Genomic DNA, 25,131 nt, shown 5'->3' on the forward strand with positions numbered 1-25,131 from the left:
GATGTCAGTTCCAAGTTCGTGCATGTGGCATGTGTGTGTATCTGGAGTGTGTGTGTGTGTAATAATCTTTCAAAAAGACGTAACTCATATCTTGTCTAGTTTATGAAATGCTATGCCTTATTATCTCACTAAGCCCAATAGTTTTGTTGACTAGGTCTTTAAAAATAAACGTGGTATGAAATTAATAGGACTATAAGGGATAAGGGAGATGCTAACTTTAAAAAAATGAAAAGTAAAAAAAAAAAAGAATAAGCATGTGAATCCTTCACCTGCAACCAAGGTATCCAGGTTCTCTCATCGAAATTGACTAGAAGGCTGTTGTGACTCATGGAGAGAAGGAAGGACAGTGTGGTGTGGCTGCCCACTTGAGAGCCACATGGGGAAGGGGAATCCCCTGCTCCCAGCCAAGGAAGGCAGTGAGTGAGCCTGCTACCCAGCCAGGGAAGCTGTGCTTTTTCCACGAAACTGTGCAACCCATGGATCGGAAGATCCCACTCGCAAACCCACACCACCTGGGCCTAGCATCCCAACTCTGGAATGCACAGACTCTGAAAGCCTCTCAGCTGGAATCTGCTGAAGCCCACTGAATTCCCGAGGGGAGGGGCGACGAGCACCCAGCTGTGGCTGCTTGCTGTCTAAGCCATTTGAACTCCTTGGGGGAGAGGCAACAGCCAGCACTGGGATTGGCAACTGCCTAACATGCTAAGCCCCCTGGGTGGGGGAAGGGTAGTGTCCATTTCTATAGCTCCAGGTTGTACTTTTTCCTTGCTGGAGCCAGGGAGGCTGGACAGCTTGGATCCTAAGACTTGTCCCCACAACCCAACACACTGGCTGTGGCAGTATTCAGTCAGAGTGCCTCTTCAGGCCTAAACCTGACCCGTCCTTCCTCATTGGGCAGGACTTCCCTGCAGGATCTCCAATAACTCCAGCCAGAGTCTCAGGGACAGAATTTGGATTTCTCTGGGCCTGAACCCCTAGAGGGAGTGGTGGCTGCAGTGTCTGTGGACCAATAGGCTTAGCCTCTCCTCCTAGTAGTTCTGAGGAATCTGGGAAGCCCAGATGAGTGGGTTTTCCCCCAGCAAAACACACTTGCTCCACCAAGGGACAACGTGCTTCGTTAAACGGGTCTTGCTCCCCGTGCGACCAAACTGAGTGAGACATTCCAATAGCGGTTGCCAGGCACCTTATACAGGAGCAATCCTACAGGCATCAGATTGGTGTCCCTCAAGGTTAGAAGTCCCAGAAGAAGGAGCAGGCACCCATCTTTGTTGTTTTCGAGACTCCTTGAGTGACATCTCTAGGCACTGGAGTGAATCAGATGAATAATTCCTGAAGGGAACCCCCAGCAAACTGCAGCAGCCCTACAGAAGAGGGACCTACTGCAGCAGCCCTACAGAAGAGGCACCTGACTATTGAAAGAAAAACAAGCAGAAAGCAACAACAGCATCAACCACAAGAGCAAAAAAGGCCCCCACAAAAACCCCATCCAAGGGTCAGCGGCCTCAAAGACCAAACTAGACAAACTCATGAAGATGAGAAAGAATAAAAAAAATGCTGAAAACCCAAAAGGCCAGAGTGCCTCTTCTCCTCCAAATGATCACAATGTCTCTCCATCAAGGGCACAGAACTGGACGGAGGATCAGATGGATGAACTGACAGAAGTAGGCTTCAGAAGATGGGTAATAACAAACTAAAGTGAGCTAAAGGAGCATGTTCTAACTCAGTGCAAAGAAGCTAAGAACCTTGATAAAAAATTAGAGGAATTGCTAACTAGATTAACCAGTTTATGGAGGAATATAAATGACCTGATGGAGTTGAAAAACACAGCTTGAGAACTTTGTGAAGAATACACAAGTATCAACAGCTGAATCGACCAAGTGGAAGAAAGGATATCAGAGGTTGAAGACCATCTTACTGAAATAAGATGTGCAGACAAGAATGGAGAAAAAGGAATGAAAAGGAGTGAACAAAGTCTCAAAGAAATATGGGACTTCATAAAAAGACTGAACCTGTGATTGATTGGAGTATCAGAAGGATATGGGGAGAAAGGAAACAAGCTGGAAAACACACTTCAGAATATTATCCAGGAGAACCTCAGCAACCTAGCAAGATAGGCCAACATGCAAATTCAGGAAATACAGAGAACACCATTAAAATACTCCATAAGAAGATCAACCCCAGGACATATAATCATCAGATTCTCCAAGGTTAAAATTAAGGAAAAATTGTTAAGGGCAACCAGAGAGAAAGGCCAGGTCACCTACAAAGGAAAGCCCATCAGACTAACAGCAGACTTCTCAGGAGAAACTCTACAAGCCAGAAGAGACTGGGGGCCAATATTCAACATTCTTAAAGAAAAGAATTTTCAACCCAGAATTTCCTATCCAGCCAAACTAAGCTTCATAAATGAAGGTGAAAGAAAACCCTTTCCAGACAAGCAAGTTCTAAGGGATTTCGTCACCACCAGGCCTGCCCTGCAAGAGCTCCTGAAAGAAGCACTACATATGAAAAGGAAAATCTGGTAACAGCCACTGCAAAAACACACCAAAATATAAAGACCAATGGCACTATGAAGAAACTGCATCAACTAGTGTGCAAAATAACCAAGTAGCATAATGATGACAGGATCAAATTCACACATAACAATACTAACCTTAAATGTAAATGGGCTAAATGCCCCAATTAAAAGACTGTCAAATTGGGTAAGGAGTCAAAACCCATTGGTTTGCTGTGTTTAGGAGACTCATCTTACACAGGCCCAAAATAAAGTGATGGAGGAATATTTACCAAGCAAATTGAAAGGAAAAAAAAAAAAAAAAAAAAAAGGCAGGGATTGCAATCCTAGTCTCTGACAAAACAGACTTTAAACCAACAAAGTTAAAAAAAAGACTTGGAAAGGCATTATATAATGATAAAGGGAACAATTAAACAGGAAGAGCTAAGTATTCTAAATATATATGCACCCAATACAGGAGCACCCAGATTCATAATATAAGTTTTTGGAGACCTACAAAGAAACTTAGATTCCCACACAATAACAGTGGGAGACTTTAACACCCCATTGTCAGTATTAGAAAGATGAGTGAGACAGAAAATTAACAAGGATATTCAGGACTTGAACTCAGCTACGGATCAAGTGGAACTAGTAGACATCTACAGAGCTCTCCATCCCAAACCAACGGAGTATACATTCTTCTCAGTGCCACATGGCACTTATTCTAAAAGTCACCACATAATTGGAAGTCAACCACTCCTAAGCAAATGCAAAAGAAAGGAAATCATAACAGTCTCTCAGACAACAGTGCAATCGAATTAGAACTTGGGATTAAGAAACTCAGTCAAAACCACACAATTTCATGGAAATTGAATAATCTGCTCCTGAATGACTCCTGGGTAAACCATAAAATTAAGGCAGAAATCAAGAAGTTCTTTGAAACCAATGAGAACAAAGAGATAACATACCATAATCTCTGGGAAATGGCTAAAGTAGTGTTAAGAGGGAAATTTGTAGCACTAAATGCCCATATCAGAAAGCTACAAAGATCTCAAATCAATACCCTAACATCACAATTAAAAGAAGTAGAGAAGCAAGAGCAAAATAATCCACAAGCTAGCAGAAGACAAGAAATAACTAAGATCAGAGAAGAATTGAAGGAGGCAAAGATATGAAAAACCCTCCAAAACATCAATGAATGCAGGAGTTTTTTTTTTTTTTTTTTAAATTATCAAAATAGCTAGACTGCTAGCTAGACTAATGAAGAATAGAGAGACAAGAATCAAATAGACAAAATAAAAAATGACATCAGTGGATATCACCACCGACCCCACAGAAATAAAAACTACCATCAGAGAATACTATAATCACCACTATGCAAATAAACTAGAAAATCTAGAAGAAATAGATAAATCCCTGGACTCACACACCCACCCAAGACTAAACCAGGAAGAAGTCAAATCCCTTACTAGACCAATAACAAGCTCTGAAATTGAGGCAGTAATTAATAGCCTACTAACCAAAAAAAAAGCCCATGATCAGACAGATTCACAGGTGAATTCTACCAAAAATACAAAGAGGAGCTGGTACCATTCCTTCTGAAAGTATTCCAAATAATTGAAAAGGAAGGATTCCTCACTCACTCATTTTATGAAGCCAGCATTATCCAGATACCAAAACTGGGAAGAAACACAACAAAAAAGAAAACTTCAGGCCAGTACCCCTGATGAATATTGATGCAATAAATACTGCTCAATAAAATACTGGCAAATTGAATCCAGCAGCACATCAAAAAGCCTATCCACCAAGATCAAGTTGGCTTCATCCTTGAGATGCAAGGCTGGTTCAACATACACAAATCAATAAATGTAATCCATCACATACACAGAACCAAAGACAAAAACCACATGATTGTCTCAATAGATGCAGAAAAGGCCTTTGATAAAATTCAACATCACTTCATGTTAAAAACTCTCATTAAACTAGGTATTGATGGAACATATCCCAAAATAATAAGAGCTATTTATGACAAACCCACAGCCAATATCATACTGAATGGGCAAAAGCTGGAAGCATTCCCTTTGAAAACTGGTACAAGAAAAGGATGCCCTGTCTCACCACTCCTCTTTGACATAGTATTGTAAATTCTGGCCAGGACAATCAGTCAAAAGAAAGAAATAAAGTGTATTCAAATAGGAAGAGAAGAAGTCAAGTCGTTTCTGTTTGCTGATGACATGATTTTATATTTAGAAAATGCCATCATCTCAGCCCCAAAACTTCTTGAACTGAAAAGCAACTTCAGTAAAGTCTCAGAATACAAAATCAATGTGTAAAAATTACCAGCATTCCTTTACATCAACAATCGGCAAGCAGAGAGTCGAATCATCCCATTTACAATGCTACAAAGGGAATAAAATACCTAGGAAGACAGCTAACAAGGGATATGAAGGACCTCTTCAAGGAGAACTACAAACCACTGCTCAAGAACATAAGAAAGGACACAAACAAATGGAAAAAAATTCCAAGTTCATGTATAGGAAGAATCAATATCATGAAAATGGCCATACTGCCCAAAGTAATTTATAGATTTGATGTCATTACCATCAAACTACCGTTGACTTTCTTAGGAGAATTAGAAAAAACTACTTTAAATTTCATATGGAACCAAAGAAGATCTTATATAGGCAAGACAATCCTAAGCAAAAAGAACAAAGCTGGATGCAGCATGCTACCTGATTTCAAACTATACTACAAGGCTGCAGTAACCAAAACAGCATGGTACTGGTAACAAAACAGACATATAGACCAAGAGAGCAGAACAGAAACCTCGGACACAACACCACCCACCTACAACCATCTGATCTTCAACAAACCTAACAAAAACAAGCAAGGGGAGAGGATCTCCTATTCAGTCAATGGTGCTGGGAAAACTGGCTAACCATATGCAGAAAACAGAAACTGGACCCCTTTCTTATACCTTATACAAACAATTAATTCAAGATGGATTAAAGACTTAAACGTAAAGCCCAAAACCATAAGCAACCTAGAAGAAAATCTAGGACATTCAGGATATAGGCATGGGCAAAGACTTGATGACAAAAATGCCAAAAGTGATTGCAACAAAAGTCAAAATTGACAAATGGGATCTAATTAAACTAACGAACTTCCGCACAGCAAAAGAAACTATCATCAGAATGGACAGGCAACCTACTGAACAGGAGAAAATTTTGCAATCTACCTATCTGACACAGTTTTAATATCTAGAATTTATAAGGAAGTTAAATAAATTTACAAGAAAAAAAACCATCAAAAATTGGGCGAAGGATATAAACAGGCATGTCTCAAAAGAAAACATTTACATGCCCAACAAACATATGGAAAAAAGTTCAACATCACTGATCATCAGATAAGTGCAAATCAAAACCACAATGATATACCATCTCACACCAGTCAGAATAGCGATTATTAAAAAGTCAGGAAATAATAGATGCTGGCAAGGCTGTGGAGAAATAGGAACACTTTTACACTGTTGGTGGGAGTGTAAATTAGTTCAACTATTGTGGAAGACAGCATGGTGATTCCTCAAGAATCTAGAACCAGAAATACCATTTGACCCAGCAATCCCATTACTGGGTATATACCCAAAGGATTATAAATCATTCTGCTATAAAGACACATGCACGTATATGTTTACTGCGGCACTATTTACAATAGCAAAGATATGGAACCAACACAAATGCCCATCAATGATAGACTGGATAAAGAAAATGTGGTACATATACACCATAGAATACTATGCAGCCATAAAAAGCAATGAGACTATGTCCTCTGCAGGAACATGGATGAAGCTGGAAATCATCATCCTCAGCAAACTAACACAGGAACACCAAACAGTAAACCAAACACCGCATGTTCTCACTCATAAGTGGGAGCTGAAGATTGAGAACACATGGGCACAGAGAGGGGAACAACACATGCCAGGGCCTGTTAATGGGTGGGGGTTGAGGGGAGGGAACTTAGAAGATGGGTCAATAGGTGCAGCAAACCACCATGGCACACATACATCTATGTAACAAACCTGCACTTTCTGCACATGTATCCCATTTTTTGTTTTTTTGAAGAAATGAAAAAGTCCCTATAATCAATCTCTCTTGCTGTGTTTCTCTCTAAATATCTATTACCTTCTTTTATTGCCCCAAATCTTTCCCTCAATATTTTCTCCACAATGACCAACATCTGGATTTTGTTTCTATCTGTCCTGCCGTTTTCATATTAATAGATTTCCAAGTTCCTATCCTCTCTCATATTCTGCAATTTACATGATTCCTTCATAAGACTCTTACCGGCTCCTAATTTAACTGTGTCGCTCCAGGGAGGTTTTATCTTATTCTGTTCATATCTCCCTCTATTTATAGTATTGCAGACAGTCTAACTGAACTTTGACTTTTGTGCTTACTCACATACGCACATCCAGTAGTAAAGTCTCTAATTTCTGTAATTTCCATAAGGGTCCCTTCACCCCTGGCAAAAATTTTTTGATATAAAATTGTGTTAAAAACAATAGAAGATATCTGAGTGGATCACATGAATCTACACATGTGATAAAATTGCATTGAACTAAATACACATACACAAATGAGTGCATGTAAAACTAAGGTGTATTGATTGTATCAGTGTAAAATTGCTGGTTGGAAATTTTACCGTGTTGGGGAGACTGAGTAAATGTTCAGTGAAATTTCTGACTGATTTTTCTTATAATTGTATATGAGTCTACAATTATTTCAAAATAATTTTTTTAAAAAAGACATGGTGGAAACACAATTGAGTGTTTTGGGCTTCACTTTGTATCTTTTACTGAGTTAGCAATCTCAGACAAGATCACAGATAATTATCTAGCACTTTCTGCCGACCATCCCCTACCCCAACCAGTTTTCTAGGACAGAAAATTAAATGTTATAGGCATCAGGATCCTTCAATTAAGGCCATTTCTAAACCTAAATTATTTTTCTGTTAACAGTCATTCACTGTCAGTCAATAAATAGTTGTCGAGCACCTATTGTAAATTAGGCACTCTTATAAGCACTAGAGTTACAAACAATGTATTTGCTCCTGGCTTTAATAAACATATTTTCTGAATAAAAAGCATTTGTGGTATGCTAAGATCAACTGGATTTATAATTTCAATTTGTTAATATTTGCAGGCTGCTTCATCGATACTTTCTCATTTTATGCTACGATGCATCGAAGTGAACTCTGATCCCTTCAAACAGAATCATTGCTTTCAGATGAAGAAACCTCAAGATTAAATATAAGCATCAAAATCTACAAAGATTTTAGAAGGTGAAGAAACATAGAAAGATCTCTGGTGATGGAGCCAGCACTGCTGAACCATGAAAAGTCTTACATGTCAAGAAGCCTGTGAAAACAAGGTGACTAACCTCATCAAATGGAGTGGAGATGTTGTGGCAAAGCTGCCTGGGTAATCCGCAACTCACAAGAGATAGAATTTCACTAAGTTCTTAAGAGGTTACAGACTCTATTTCTATCCTTAAATACACTCATTATTTTATCCCTGGATATACTCAATTATAGTTTAAACTTAAATTGAATAAAAGATGATGCAAATGATTCTATTTTATTTCAGGAGTGTGCCCAGGGGAATAACAAGGAAGAAAAATGTCAGAAGAATTAGTTTCTCTCTAATTGAACAAATGTATTTATATTTCCTTGTTGACAGACATAGATCCTGAATGAGAAACTGAAACTTAAGAAGTTACAGTTAAGACTCCACTTGTGACAATGACTACCAATGCTCTTTGGTATTAAGTTTTCCAATTCAACACAGGAAATGAGTTGGAATTTGTTTTGCAGTTTTTTTTTTTTTTTTCAGCCTCTGTTTCATAGAGTATTTTTTCCTATGATCAAGAAGACTGATCTGTAGAAACACAATGATAACATTACTAACTGGCCAGTCATTGGCTCATTAAAAATGTTCGTATGCTTGAATGGGCAAGAAATTACATTTGAAAATTACCAAAAAAAAAAAAAAAAAAAGACCGTAGGTATGAGATTAGAGGTGACTTTTAAGTTTCATGTTCTTCATCTTCCATTCTTGCCACAAAAAGACTGCAGGTTCCTTCTTCACACTCAATGTGTCTCATGGGTCAGAGAATCTGTGTGGTCACACTCTAACTAGCACAGCCACTGTTCTTTGACTCCTTAAATGCTCTTACCCTTCCACTCAGTTATCTGTTTGGCCCCATTTCCTTCATATTCTATGCAGAATTACATGTGCAATTAGGGTTTTGTTTTCATTATTACTGTTATTATTATAATCACTATTTGCCAATTCTATTGATTACTCTTTCCATTTGTTTTTCAATAAAACTCTCTCTATAGACCAACAACAATGCCTCAATCTTTTAATCTACCAAAAAAACAAAACAAAACAAAACAAAAACCCCTCAACTCCATCAGCAATTGGATCAATAATACCAGGAATTCACAATTTTCAGTCTCAGTGATTTCCCCCAACATTAAACTCCTTTTTATTTTGATTGTCCATTACTTCATAACTTTTGAAATACTCTTTCGATTAGTCTAATGTAATTTGGCCAAGATTGTGACTCTCAAGACTGAAATTTTTTGAAATATGGACATGGGGAGTCCCCATATTTTGCTAGACTACATCTTGGAGGGTGCTTGGAAAGCAGAAATGGTGAGAAATAGTTTTATTTTCTGATTGCAAAAGCCACTTTGCAACTTGTGGTTATCCTATTCTATCACCAAGCTCCTGCCTGTATTTACAGTGGACTTTGAAGAATCAGCTGCTGAAAGTGATAAATCAGCAGCTGAAAATGATGAATGCGAGACTGATTGGAACTCAAAGTGAAATATAGGTGCTTGTCAACAATGTTAGATTGGTAACTAGAGGTGGCAAAGAGTGGTGACTATTGGCAAAATGTATGAATATATGTATTATAGTAGCAATTACACTTGCTTATTTGAATGTTTTTGAAGTCCTCTTATTTATAGAACATTCTGGTTTTTTATTTTGAGGAGCACTGCTAACAATAAATCAGAACCAACATTTATCGAGTGTTGATTATTATATCCCAAGTCCAGTACTAGACTGTGGAGCATTAAGCTATGAAATGCCTAGTTGTGATTTCCAAGCACCACTTATGGCAAATTATGATCTGCTTTTTATATTAGTGCACTATCTCTAGATGTAACAGGTATTCTGGATTTTAAAACCTATTTATGTTTGTTTCTAATGTGGTTTATGCTTACTCAAATGGAATATTTTTCAGCTTTCTGAGTGGTACTTACACACCTGTTGTTCATGGATCTTTCCACTTGGATTTTGATATATTCAAGTTGCCAGCGTTCCCTGGTTACTAGTCCATGTAATGGTCTGTTCATTTGTATGTAAACATTTATATGAGATGGAAAAGTTGAAGTAATTTAAATTTAGTCCATTATGTTATTCCAGTGTGAATTGTGTGTCACTACACGATTTCAACGCAAGGTTATTCATTGGTTTACCTTCTGCCTTTTTATGGCTTCCAGGCATGTTTAATATCTGTGATTAACTGAATTTTTCAGGTTAACATCTGCATTTAATCACAAGTTATTACCCATTTCCTAGACTGGTCAGTGTAACATTTCAATCACTCCTTCCTTCTTTCTCCACCCATGTAGTAAAAGATTCAAAATCAGTTATACTTTCTCTCTTTCACAGCCATCGAGCTGCACTTAAATAATATTCAAGAAAGTTATATTTCTTTTGAAGTGGTCACAGGAAGCATATGCTTAGTGTATATAAACAGAAAGAGAGTTGATGCACTGATTTGGTTGATTTACAGAGCTCTTGTATCTACATATAAACATTTTGCCTCAGAGAGAAATGAAAGGCTCTATTGGACTCCAAAAGCCACGTAGCTCCTGTGTAACAGCACTGAGATTCAAAGAGCAAGGCTTTGAATTTCACATTCCTTTTTTTTTTTTTTCAGTCTAGCTCAACAAACTTCTGAGAGGTCCCTGTTTTAGCTTCAACACTCCTTGTCTCATTTTCCAAACTCTTTAATTTTTCAAAGTCATTTGACCATGGAGAATAAAACCTTAAGGATTAGCCATACTTCCGTCTTTTTTTCTACTGAACAGAATCATTCAAACCAATTCTTCCATTTTCTCTGAGCTATCCATAAGCCTATCATAAATGACTCAATTTAAGAAGGAAAAATAATATGAAATCAGAAGAACTAAATGTGTGGTAATGTCTCGCCACTATATTTTTGGCAAACCTTGACCTAATTCAGGTCAAATTTAGCATTTCTTCCCAAAATGAGTATTTTGTTAGTGTGGGTGGTGGGGGGGGGGGTGGTAGGAATAAGCAGCTATGTTGGGCTTTTAATTGATTGAGAACTAAGATGTGAGCAATATTCTCTGTGTTTTCTTCAAGTATGGGGCATACAGGACTATGACTAAAAATTATGAAGAGAATCTAATACATTAAAGTTAATTAGACATTCTAATCAAATATATCTTATGACTAAGTTGTTTTGACACATTTAGTGATCACTATGATTATTGTTCTAGGAAGTTTTTAGGCACAATATATGTAAGCGCTCACATAATTATTGCAATTAATTTCCCCTTATGTGTAGTCAAATAAAACCTTTATTATTTTCCTTAATTCATTTAAAAGCAACAGAAATTATTGTGTGCCCACTAGATGCAAGACCTTAATTGCCCTGAAGTCAGAAGTGGCATCTTGTTCATAATTTTATCACCAATGTCAAATGCATTGATTGATGATTAGTGGGTACTTAAAGTTCATACAAAAATTAATAATATATTGAGACTGCAATAAAGAATATTTAAAATTTCCTTTTCTAGGTTCTCAATTTGTAAAATCATATTTAATGAGGCATTTTTTTAATATCAGTTCAATATTCATCATTTGCATTCCCACATGGAAATGTAAGAAAATAAAAAAGGGTCTAGACTAAATTTTTTGTATCACTACTCTATTTTCACCCCAGCTTCCATCTTCCATGACTTAGATGTTCTAACTGGTTCAATGAGCTATTCCCTGTCTTTCAAGGTTCAAGTGGCTACTAATGCTCTTTGGAAAGAATATCAGCATTCACTATGGGAGGGGCCAGAGGTGGGATCTTGGAGTGCTAGTGGGGATTAATTTTGCATCGAGGCCATCTGAAGTCTTGAAGCACAGGAAGGATGAGGAATTGGGGCTGGGAATTTACTATGATTTGGTGAAGGAATAGGATATGACTTGTGGGTTACATGGGTGTGAGACACGAAAACATAGTTCTCCAGAGGCAGAATCTAAGTCCTTGAAGTCAAAGTCTGTGTGTCACAGAAGCAGGAAACCTTCAGGGCAGAAAAAGCCAATGATGGTTCTTTCTGGCTGTGACCATTTGGTCACATGAAACCAGTTAAACCAGGTTCATATGCACTGTTGAACTTAGGGCAAGATTTCTGTATCCATGAAATTATTGTTTTTTCATTCACTACTTCCCAATGAGCCCAAATACAGCCTCAGAATGTTTATTAACATAGGACTTCAGGAGGCGGCAAATACCAACAAAGTCAGGTTAAGGTTTTAGAAATCAAACCAATTCTTGTCCTAGTAATAAAGTAATTTCAGGGGGAATGGGGAACACTTCTTGGTCCTACTTTGACTTCCTCCTTGCCTTTCCCCAATAAAAATTCCCCTATCCAATGTCCCTACTGATGTGTGATATTATCTTTGTCAGACAACACAACCATCCCTTCAACAATCAGAAGACATAGATTGATGCTTACACAGCCTTTCCAGCTTTCTTCCTAGTTGTTTCCTCTTCACGTACTTTCTCTGTTGTCCCCTCATGCCCATGCTTCCTCTAGGACACTTACCAGAAAAGAACTTCTCTCCAAACTGTTACCCATAGAGTCTGTCTTCTGAGCTTTCTGGATCTATTAAAGTGTGGTCTAGGCCTGCAGCATCCACATATTAACCTCCGACTTTCTTTTCAATCAATATCAATAGGGCTTCTAACCCCTCTGTACTCCACTGCTGCAGCTGCTCTTTCCCTTTATTGAGGACTAACAGTGGTCCAGGAATAACAATGAAATACAGACATATTACCATTTAATCACTTAAGAAACAACTCCAGGAGATAAATGCTAATAATTGGCTCTAAAGAGATTAAGTAATTTGTAGAAGGACACACTTAGGGTAAGCGAAAGAGTGAGGAATTAATTCTGATCTAATCCTAACTCCTTAACTGCCTTGACAGACCACCTTCATGTTGACTTTTATTTCGGTCTTTATATTCCTCAATCCAATACTGTCTAAAGGAACTTTCTGCCAAAATAAGTTTGTTCTATAGCTGCACTATTTTAATACACAACCCCCTTGCCTCTTCTGGGTATTAAGCACTTACAGTGTGGCTAATGCAACTGAAGAAATACATTTTAAATTTATTCTGATTTAAATTGAAATAGGCATGCATAGCCATTGGCTACTGTATTGGACCACACATCTTCAATACCTCAGCGTCCTTAGATCTTGTCAACAGCACCTTCATGCTGACACTTTGTTTGCCATTGGTTGAATGTTCACGATCTCATGATTGTTTTCCTGTTTTCTCCTCCTTTTCTGATGTTCTTTTCTTCCTCCAGTTTCTTACATATAAGTTGTTCACAGGTTTCTTTTGTACATTTCCTACATTTTATTCCTGGGCATTAACACTCATTCCAATGTCTTTAAATATCTTTGTATGAAAGGCCAAGATCTTTTCCTGACAAAAAAATAGAGGTAATATTCTTCCCAAAGCTCTTCTTCATATTTTCCCTGTTTCTCTTAATGGCATGGCGATTCTTTCACTTCCTCAGATTCACAACTTCTAATTCTTCTTGTGTGCATATGCCTTTTGTTTGGCTCTGTGAAATCTTTTGCCGAGTTTCAAGGATCCTATCCTCCAAATGTCCCATGTGTGTTCCTATCTCTTTGCTTTCCCAGCTGCAACCCCATTTTTTTGTGTTTTCCCCCTAAGAGAAACCAATTTAATGCTTCTATTCTCAGCATTTCACAGCATGCAGGACTCAAATGTATACAACAGAAGAAAAAAACCAACAATTTTTTGAGGAGCCTTTAATATTTTGATGTCTATTTGACCTTAGAACTTTAAATCTCAACAACAAAGAAGTATTGCGTATCTCCATAACTTATACAGAATTATCTTAATTCTATAAACTTTTCTGAACAGAACGATTACATGTCAAGAATCCGGAAAGCCTAGAAGATGTCTTAACAGTTTTGAGGTTTTATTAAAGCCACTTTTTAAAATTATTATATTAAACAAATGCTCTCTGAGAATCAAAGACTTTTGTTTGTTTTTTGTTTTGAGATGGAGTCTTGCTCTGTCGCCCAGGCTGGCAGCCTCTGCTTCCCTTTTGCAGATTCGGAAGCAGAGCCTGGGGAAGGTCACATGACTTGCCCATCACTTGATCAGCTTGGGGCCAGCTGGGGCCAGACAGGGTCTCCGGGCTGCAAGTCCTTTCCAATCCTGTCCCTGCTGCCTTCTGTGACAGTTTCTGCCGATTCAGCATCAACACTTTGTCCCGCAGCTGCCGTGCACACAAACCTCAGCCATCAGATGTTCCCTGAAGCACAGAGTCCTGTTCTCAGAAGCCAACCAAGCTGCCCTTCTGGGCAGTGCTCTCTCACTTCGCAGCCAGGACATGGGCTGTGACTCTCCTCCTTCCTGTGGAGCGTCTTCAGCTGATCCACGTCGTGCACGGTGCTGCAGGCGGGGCAGCAATCTATGCTTGTGACATGAGAATCTTGGCACATGTGAGATAGGTAGGGTCAACACTCACACCAGCCCTCCAAGCCTGGGAGGCACTCCTCCTAGACTAGGCAGACAAGTATTTGGGCTGTCTCTGCAGTCCTGCAGGAGCAAATCCGCTTCCTTCAGAGGGTCTGTGGATTCTCTCGGCTTTCCTGGTATATTCCTGCAGCAGTTCTGGAGCAAAAGTTCATAATGCAAGTGAGTCTCCAATCTAGTCTTGCCTCCTATCCGCCATGTTTCCCTCGGGAACTCTCCACCCCCATTTCTAAGATTCAAATATCAAGTCCTTTGGAATAGTTTGAATAATTATAAAAATTAAATAATTATAGAATAACTATTAACAATTAATAATTATGATTAATTGTAATAATTATTTAAATAGCCTCTCTGTTCCCAGCCTTCACTGATTCTGTTTATCCTAACTACTGCTCTCAAATTAACCATGTTGAAGCTTAGCTCTGAATATTTATTCTCATGCTGTGAAACTTTGAGGGCTCCTGATTAATTCCAGGTAAAGCCCATGTACTTCAGTCCAGATTTGGGCTTCATGACTCTCATTTCCCATCTCTACCCTAATTCCTCTTTCTCTATGAAAAGTTTCTAGACTTTTTGACTGAAAACAAGAAACAAAAACAAAAACAAAACAAACAAAAAAACCCTCTCTCTGATTTCCCACAGCAGAGTCACTTTCTATCTTGCTATATATTCTTATTTATAAACGTGCTATTAGCTCATGAAGAGTAGAACACTGTTTTATTTGTATTTGTATTCCACACAATACTTAGAATAATGACATACACCTTGTAAAACTCATATAATCTTATTCAATTCTTGATTATTTTTTAATTTAAATTGTTTTAGTGTTTCGTATATACCACCCATCTCTAAGTATTGGGAATACACAGGGGAAACAAAGACATTTCTCTGTTACATGGATTTCAAGGCCTATCAGGAAAGACATTCTGGAAATTATTTTAAAATACAGTGTATGCTTGAGTATTAAATTGTGTTCTGGGTACAGTCTGGCACAAAGGAAAGAGTAATAAAATCTGAGTGGATGACTTAAGGACAGTTTTGTAGAGTAAGAAATCCTGGGAAATCTGGATCTTAAAGTACTCAAAGAAAGTTTATCCAGGAGTATAAAATGATGAAATCCTAAAGAGTCTGAAGAATTTGAGCAGGGGCCTTGAGGTGTGAAACAGCATGACACATGGAAAGCTACATGTAATTCTGAGTGTCTGGAACACAAGGTGAATAATACATAAAGAAGGAAGGGTAGTGGTAAGGGAATGGTTTAGACCTGAAGCCTTAACTGTAAGTGTATGTAGAGGACTTTGTATACCATCTTAAGAAATATTGGTTTTCTCCTATAGGGAAGCCATTAAAAGTTTTAAGTAGGAAGAGTAACTTTTCTAGACGTGCTTTTCTGAAAGTCCTCTTTGGTAGGAGAATGGAAGGATTCAAAATGGGAAGCAGCAGAGGCAACTTAAAATTTTGATGGAATACAATAGGCAGAGAGATATTATCTTAATGCAGTGGCAAAGAAGAGGAGGAGAAAGAACCCAAGAAATGAATGACTGGTAAGTGCGTGGTAATGGAGTCAATGAAGAAAACATACAATGAAGATAAAATGCTTTGGCAGGAAAAGATGTACTCATTCATTCCTTAAAGCTTTGGACTGGCTGAACTTGTGGAGCCTCTAGACCTTTCAGGTATCCATGAGGCAGCTAAACATAGAAATATGATTGCAGGAGGGCAGTCTGTGATGGAGGTATAATTTGGGGTTCATCAAATTTTAGATTAAAATACAAACACGGCTTTGGGAAAAGGATGCAAGGAGAAGCTGGCCTAAAGTCTTTCTGTGACGTGATTTGTCATTGTGTGTGTGTGTGTGTTGAAAAGAAATATATCTGTGCTTGAAGGAAACTAATTTCATCTTATTTGCTCTACATAATATAGAAAAAGACTGTCTTCCTTCAAAACCCTTCCTTTTTTATATAGCTTAGAGCGAGAAAGATGAAATTAGTTTCCTTCAAGTATGAATATTTTTCTTGTCAACACACACACACACACACAGCATTTTAAAGAGACTATAATATCTGTTCTTCTTTTCTAATTACTAGTTGAAATGAAAGATAATTTGTGTTAGTGTCTGAGGAATAATGTATTTAAAATACAATGAGAGGAGACATTTTTGATAAAAGTAGAACACGATCTTTTGGTTCCTTACTTCCATTCGTGATTATGTAAAACAGGTAATAACCTCAAAATTTTTGTTATATATTGTTTAGGAGATCAAGTCTTTCTGGAGACAGGAATAAAAATGAAGATGCTCATGGTCTTTCCAGGACTTATTTACTGAGTTTTTGTTTATAATGTAGAGAAAACATATATTGACTCATCCTTGCAAATGTTTTCAAAAATCCTTAAACTGAGAAAATATTTTGCATAGTATCCCATCATATTGTATACTTCATATACTTAAGCCCCCAACTGTGGTACTGACTTATCATTCATATAAAGTTTAGTACCTTCACTTTTGTTGATATCAATCAAGGCTAATTTGCTTCATTTTATTCTGATTTTACTTCACTTCATAATTGCAACATAATCTTATGAGCTATTTGGCTTATCCTGAGAGTGACTATATTATCTAAGGGGCATGTGCACTCTCCCAACTTCATCTATCTTTTCCTTTTCTTCTTTTGTATGAAATCTGGGGGAACATTTAGCGATTTGTTGAGATACAGGATGACCGACGATGCATAAATTTGAGTTTCACTTTGAGTTCTGGGAAAAAGGAAGCAGAATATTTTGTTCAGAAGGGCCATTGGCCCTGGAATTCTTCCTCTTGATTAGTTGCCAGAGGCTGGGCTGCTGATCTCAGAGTCACAGAGGAAGATCCATCTGTTTTCTCAGGCTTCTCTTCTTAAGGAGAGATGTGAAGGAAGCTCTGTGAAATCTCCAGGGACTGGCTGAAATTCTTGAGACAAGTTTATAGTTTAGCTCTGTGAAGAATCATCCATGACTGTTAAGATGAAACATTTTATTCTGCCCAAATATTCTTAGAGAACATTTTATTGCTTCAGGAGTTAATTAAAAACAAACAAATAATGCAATATTCTCTTCCTTTTTAATGTCAGTTCTATAATTCAGCTACAAATTTTACAGCAACACTTATTGCCAATAATAAAGGCTAGAAATTATTAACAAACACACGTTTACATATATTATTTTTATCTCTGATAACTTAAAAGGAATTTTTATATTATGGCCATAATTATATTAGTAATATACTCACTTTGCTGTGTAATTTATAAATTTCTGTATATTAATATTTCTTTATCATTGACTATTAATAAAATAATACATTCAGGCATTATTTTTTTAAAAAATATTTTTTAAACAATGAAGTTTATCTAATTGTATTTCATCCTGTAACACATCATAATCATGTTTCTATAATTTGCTCTTACCAGTTTTTTTTTTTTTTAAGATGGAGTTTCGCTCTTGTTGCCTAGGCTGGAGTGCAATGGCACTATGTCAGCTAACTGCAGCCTCCGCCTCCCGGGTTCAAGCGATTCTCCTGGCTCAACCTCCTGAGTAGTTGGGATTACAGGCACCTGCCACCACGCCTGGCTAATTTTTGTATTTTTAGTAGAAACGGGGTTTTGCCATGTTGGTCAGGCTGGTCACAAATTCCTGACCTTAGGTGACCCATCTGCCATGGTCTCCCATCTTATCAGTTTTTAGAATCCATTCCCTCACCAGTTGAAACTCAAATTAAATTATCCTGCTATGTTGTGGTTGCAACTTTAAATAGCAAATGTTGTATTTAGGAGTTAGAATTCAAACTTAGCTGTTGAGATAGAACAACAACAAAAAAATCAGATCCCTGAGAGAGAGCTAAAGTACCCTGAGAGAACACTTGCTCTTAATCAAGATTTCGATAGTGAGTGATCAAATAGCTTTCCCTCAGTGCCCATGTAGACACTGGGAAGAAGTTAGTCACACTGAAAGGCCACTAGAGATAGATTTGGAGCCAGAGAGTAGCTCAGCAGTAATGATTAAAATTATCCCTTAGTCATCTTAAAGACTTAAAGCTCCTACTAATTTTTTTCCAAGAAAGTCAGACTCTGACAAATTGGGCCAAAAGATTTTCTAATAGAAAATTAATTCACTGCAGATTTACTACATTTCCTTTTCTTTTTCTGACTCAATCCAGGGTTAGAGTCAAACTCTCAAGGAACTAGCCTTACAAGGATGATGGAACTCCAGTCTTGTGTCCATTTTCCAATGCAGCTTTTTAATTTTGGGTTGCAGCAGTGATTCCTGTTAGAAAGAGAGAAATGTACAAATTTCAGTGTTTCCAGAAGTCTGCACTTTTGCTGGTTCCCTTGTCCTCATTCCCAATCTCAGTGAGACCATTCTTGGGGTAGCTTCCATATTCAGTCTGAGAAGACAAAGAGGACTTATCTTCACACCTCTGCTCTTCTCCAGTGACAGTGCCTTGTAAGAGCCTATGGGGCCACATCATGTTGCTAATATAAATTCTTAAAGCAGTGAAATTCCCATTTTGTGGAGGAAGGATTGGCTTCTATTTATAGTCTTCATTTTCACCCTAAACCCCTAAATCCAAAAACTATGTATAGGAAATCTCATTTTATAGAAACTCCGAAGAATGTCCCAGTAGTTAATAAATAACTTTTAATTACACAGTGTTAACTGCAGAGTGAGTACTAGAACAAAGTCTTTCTGAGTTAAACTGAACGTCTTTAATTTCTTAGATACCTTGTGTTTGATCTACGTTGTTTATGCCTCAGCTTTAATTATTAAACCTTTGTTCACTAAATCCCACTGTAATGTAATCAGCAAATAGATGCACATCTGCTCAGTTCTACCACCACCGTTTAAAAACATTTTTTCCTTTACAAAGCCCTGTATTTCCTCTGACTGATGCTGAAAGTATTACTGGTGGCCAAGAGGCTTCTGTCACTTAATGAGTAGCAGGTGTGGTCAGAATAACTTATTATTTATCACTTCCTCACCCGGAATATTGTTCTAGGCTTGTAAGACATTCATGCACTTCTCCATCAATGGCCTCTTTATTTCTAAACGAGTGTTTTTGTGTCTGAAATGAACATTACACTTCACACTAAACCTTGACATTCGCTACCTCAGAGACTACCTTCACCTACTGGGGACAGTGATGGAGGTAAGCTAGAGCAGCTATACTAATGTTTCCCAGATTCAGTGATTATTTGAGGTCATGGGGTAAGGTAGTTGGTGGAAAGGAGGGGGTAAGGAGGAAGGACATGACTATATTTTGATACAGCTTTTATTTCTGGTCTTGATTGTGTGATTGGAAATCCTTCCCACAGTTTGACCACTCCAGATGAATTGGAGCTGATCCATTTGAATTGCTTTGGTTGATGTTCTGTTGTGAAATTAATGAGAAAAATACCTTTTTTGATGCATGATAGTTTTTCTTCTTAAGGCTGAATCCAAATGACGGCCATCTTAAAGATTCATTACATTGGTGGAACATGAATTCTTTGAGAGTAAAGATATTTTAGATTTTGCTGCTTACCTTCCTGGAATTAATCTCACACAATCCTCAGAGCTTCTTGGATTTGTGTTTGATTGAGTTCCTTTCATTTCTTCAGACTTTCTCAGGTCTCTGTTCTTCTGTCAGGATTGGTAGAAATATTTGCAACTGCCACAGACATAAATTTCCTGATTTCATTGTTAAAAGCATCTTGATATCATTCTGAATGAATGTAATCTTACTGTATGAAGGAAAGCTAAGTCTTGTGGCAAGCATTTTCCTTAGTCTTGGTGGGCTTATTGGTCCTTAACAGTGTCTAGATTCATTTGCTTTTCCTTTGCTATGCCACTTGTCCATGGATAAACAACCAGACTTACATAGACGGGTGTTGGATCTTGGGTTTTCTCTTCAGAAACTGCATATAAGTTGCCAGATATTTTTAAAAATGAGTTAACTGATGGATGGGAGATTAAAAGTTTAATATATTTTTAAAATAAAATTATCAATCTTTATCAGGAACTATTATAATATAATACTATAGGTATTTATAATTATAGTTTAAATATTTATATGAATCTGCACACATTTTTAACAGTTAAAATCATTTTAGACTTTAGCATTTGTATGCTCTCTGGGTTGAAGAACCCTTGAGAATGAAGTTCAAAGTTTACTCACTATGTATTCTTGGGATTAGTCCAGTAAACATCCTTTTCTGGAAGTAAGCTAAGTTTTTATAGCCAAGGTGGTGTTATGTGAAGGAAATGGGAATTCAGCTGCAGTTTTGATTTTGTGAACACCTCAGGAGAGCTTTCGAATATGTAAGAGTTCATTGGACTAGTATCTCCTGTATTTTGTTCTGACCATTTTAGTTCAACTTTCTAATTATTACATACATATCTAACTTATATTTAAGAAGGAAGATGTCTGTAGAAACCATTTGATATCTAGGTAGTTATAAGCCCACTTAAGCCTTCTTTTCCTGAAAGCAGGAAGACACCATTTGCCAAATGTAAACAAAACTGAGCACCACAGACGGGTTGCTTCTGTAACTAGGAACCCACAACTTCAAACGTTGCAAATTTAGCATTACATAGCTAGGGTGAAAAGAATTTGGTAAACACTTTATATTATTTGAAGAAACATTTATCGATTAAATCTAATATTCAGTATTTGTTACCTTATCTTCTGGTTACCTTTCGGCAAGAATCTACAAAGCATTTTAAGCTTTGAGGTTTCTAGCATTTTTTTCCTTAATTTGAACAGACAATAAATCTCCTATTTAAAAGTTTCAGAAATTTAACACATTGTACACTAAAATTTATGGTCTTCTTTCTTTACTTTAAGAATATAATCCAGGATTATCTGCAACCAAATGGGACAGCAATAAACTGATCCAGTCTGTTAGAAATAGAGTAGAAATCATTTAATTCAAGTAGAAGAGAAAGAAGTCCCACCCATATTTTGGGGATTCTGACATTTTTTTTTTTTTACTTGGATCAGATGAAAAAAGTTGAAATGTCAAAATCTAATTAAGGAGCTTTATGAGGAGAGAAACTTGTTCAATGACTCCCTTCTTCTCAAAGGGAACAGTAAGATAGCAAATGTAATGTGCTGTAGAGATGCTAATTCCTTAAGGAAGTTTATACTCCAAGCAGATGAGAACAATCTCTCTTCCTTTAAGTATTCAATTCACCAATGGTTGTTCTCAGGTTGGGATCCTAAGAGAGAATGATGGACCCTAGATACGATGGCTAGATCACCTTCTTGAAATTGACTCAGTAAATATCATGTTTTTTCTAGGGGGTAAAATACCAAGAATAGTGGAACTGGTTTGCCCCTGGAAGTGGGGACACACCTATATGAGTTTGAGCTTTGTAGAGAGGAAGTCTGCAGCAATGTCAGCAATGTCTCAGTATGTCCTTTTATAAGAATCTTTCCCAGTTGGCACTCTTTCTATTAATGATCTCTTCCCACTGTTAGAGAACACGGAGAAGTTAGTCAGAATCCAGCCAAGTAGGCCATGTCCTATTAACCCAATCAATGAAGGTTTACCAATGAATGAAACTACAAATATTAAGAAATATTTCAGAATAAAATGGAGGTGAAAAGCTTTACAGTAGGAATGCAGGTTTATCACTAACTTCTTGCTTGCTTTTGATGTGCTTCCCTTTTATAATGAATTATCTCAATGATGTGATGCTCCTGAAAACCAGACTAGTAGAAATCTCCGTAGTAGATACCAGAATGCAGTTTATCCAAATGCAGAACATGTCCTGTTCCTGTCAATTAGGGAGAAAATAAATTATTTCCTAAAGTCTTTATATTTATTTTGAGAGGCACAAATCATAGTTTTGTAATCCCTGAGAAGCCACCGATAACAGATATTTTGAATAAAAGCAGAGTATCAGCCACAGCAAAAACTAGATGCCAGACAAATTGAATTTTTATAAAATTTATGCTTTCTCCATTTGTTTTCACTTTGCTGCTAGGTAATTCAGACACTATCTTCTCCTTCAAATTATCTTTAGCAAAGGTCCAACTAATCTTCACTTATGTGTTAACTGTGGAGGGATTTTATCTCGCACAAAAATAATCTGCTTTTCAATAAGGACCTCCTGACAGTCAAAGCATTCCAGCTTTAAAGTGAAATGAATGAATGCTGGCAATTCAGGGCCTTCAAAGAGAAAGAGTGATAATTCTGAGGACACTTTTGTGTTCTTTGAATGAGGATCCTGTGAATGGCCCCATATTCCATTGAGGCCATTCTGGTCCTATGTGTGCGGTGAAATAACTTCCTGCCTTGCCTCCGATCTGCCCCAAGCACTGTCAGCATTACAGGGCTGGGCGTGTAGAGTTTATATTTCTACTTGGAAGGGCCTTGAAAGATCCCTTAAGAGAGCTATTACAGTCTTTTGTACATCTCATTCTTCTTGCAGAGTCTAGAGGGAATTAGGAATTGGGGAGCATTCTGTCTCTCCCCTAAGGGTGATTAAGAATCAAGTTTCTTGAGGATGTAATGCTATAACCTTCTTAAAGGATAGAAACTTCATAAATCTAATCCTGACTGCTGTCGTATATTACTTCCAAAGCTTTTTTGTTTTGTTTTGTTTTTAAGATAGAGTCTCATTCTGTTGCCCAGGCTGGAGTGCAGTGGTGCCATCTCGGCTCACTGCAGCCTCCGCCTCCCGGGTTCAAGCAATTCTCCTGCCTCAGCCTCCCAGGTAGTTGGGATTACAGGCATGTGCCACAACGCTTGATTTGTCTTTTTTTTTTTTTTTTTTTTTTTTTTTTTTTGCATTTTTAGTAGAGTCGGGGTTTCCCCATGTTGGCCAGGCTGGTCTTGAACTCCTGACCTCAAGTGATCCTCCAGCCTTGACGTCCCACACTGCTGGGATTACAGGCATAAACCTCTGTGCCAGGCCTATTTCCAAAGTTTTCTATGGGTGTCCTGTTATTTTAGAGAACTTGAATCTAGATGGGACTTTTGGATTTGATTCTGTTTGCTTATGTATCTGTTTTATTCAATTGCTATTGTTAGTGGAAGGAGTTAATGACATAATTCGTGAGGAAGAAAGCCTAGTGGAATTTTAACAATAGCAAGAAACAGTGGTGTGCTAATTTGGTCATTGTACATATCCCAGCTTGGTATCTCAATTTTAACAGTAGCTTATGTGCTAAGTCATGCATACAGATTTTGAAGATACTACCTCAGGAGATCTTTCAGGCTGCGAAGACTATTATATCTAGTGTGGTTTGTTACTGAGATGCTCACACCCTCTAGGGAGCAGCTAATTTGTGCAGCACACATGATCTTTTGCTTGTTGTCCAAGACTAGTAGAATATATGTGATTTCTAAGGCAAGCTTTTAACTCGCAGTGCTAGTCTCTGTATATAACTTAAGATATTTAAGAAGTCATAAAATGACAATTTTTGCTATTACATGAAAAATTTTTATCTCATATATAGTATGAAGAATTGGACATTCAGTTATGCATTTGAAATATGCAAGAATGAAGGCCACTTTAAAAAATTGGGTCTATTTTTAAAATATGAAAACAAACTAATAATCTATCTTAGTATGGTATATAGTATTGCATACGTTTGAAAATGGAATCATATTTTGCTGAGCTGGAAATTGCCCTGATGTTCAAAGTGTTTTGTATAAAACGATTAAACAATATTGAGATTCATCTTGAAAAATAATTTTAAAACTCTCATTAGGGTATACTTTTCTAACACTAGGTTGACTTAAAAACCAAATCTTAGCTTGTGAGAATTAGGGTGTGATCATATAATTCTTGCTCTTTTTCTTTCAGTAAGAACATAGAATTCTATTGATTCCTTTATTAACTCAAATATTTATTTTATGTTATTCAAACTAATAAAATGTGAGAAGTATGGATTCCTAATAATGATACAAAAATAGGTCAGAAAGCGCCATCCTTCCGGCTTGTATCAGCTGATAGAAGAATGTTCTCTTCAGTTTCTGCAGATCCGTTGTGTGTTAAGGCGCGGACAAGGGCTAAGGTAGGAGTTGCTTCCTACTCCTTGTACATAATAGGATCTGCACATTATCAACAGGATGGAAATAACCAAACAGCAGTGATTATGAATGACTTTATCTGACCAATCTTATCTTTTCTAAGCTTAAGCAAGCTTTAAAAAATGGAAATCCTTATTAAGGCTTTGCTCCTTGGCATGATCTAAGGCAGAGCCCTCCAAAACAGTAACCTATAATTGGAGTCTATGAAATGCAGGACTTCCCACAATAAAGTAATTCTGCTCCCTGCATCTGCTGGGAAGTCTTTAGAGTAAATCTAACAAATGTTCACAAGGAACAGTTCCAGCAAATGTTACTTTCTCTTTAAAGGAGATGTGACTGTAATGAGTCTCTCTCTCTCTCTCTCTCTCTCTCTCTCTCTCTTTCTCTCTGGCTCTCTCTCATCTCTTACTGGTTTGCTAGAATTAGATGATACAGTAAAATGAGCTCCATGGCATGGAGGTTGGATTACTTATTTTTGTAAAATTAATTTGTTAATAACGTATACTTCCAGTCATGGAATTTCCTACTGTGTTCTTTTTGGAACTTTTGTCATTAGTCTGAAGACCTACTGTACCTGTTCTTTCTTCTGGATATTTTTCAGTGATCTTTGACTAATCAAAACTAGCATTTTGGCCTGATCTAGCATTATGTAATAAAAATGAAACCCTTCTCCCCCCAGTAAGAG

The sequence above is a fragment of the Chlorocebus sabaeus genome, chromosome 4 (genome assembly GCF_047675955.1).
Source record: "Chlorocebus sabaeus isolate Y175 chromosome 4, mChlSab1.0.hap1, whole genome shotgun sequence".
Taxonomy (NCBI): Eukaryota; Metazoa; Chordata; class Mammalia; order Primates; family Cercopithecidae; genus Chlorocebus; species Chlorocebus sabaeus.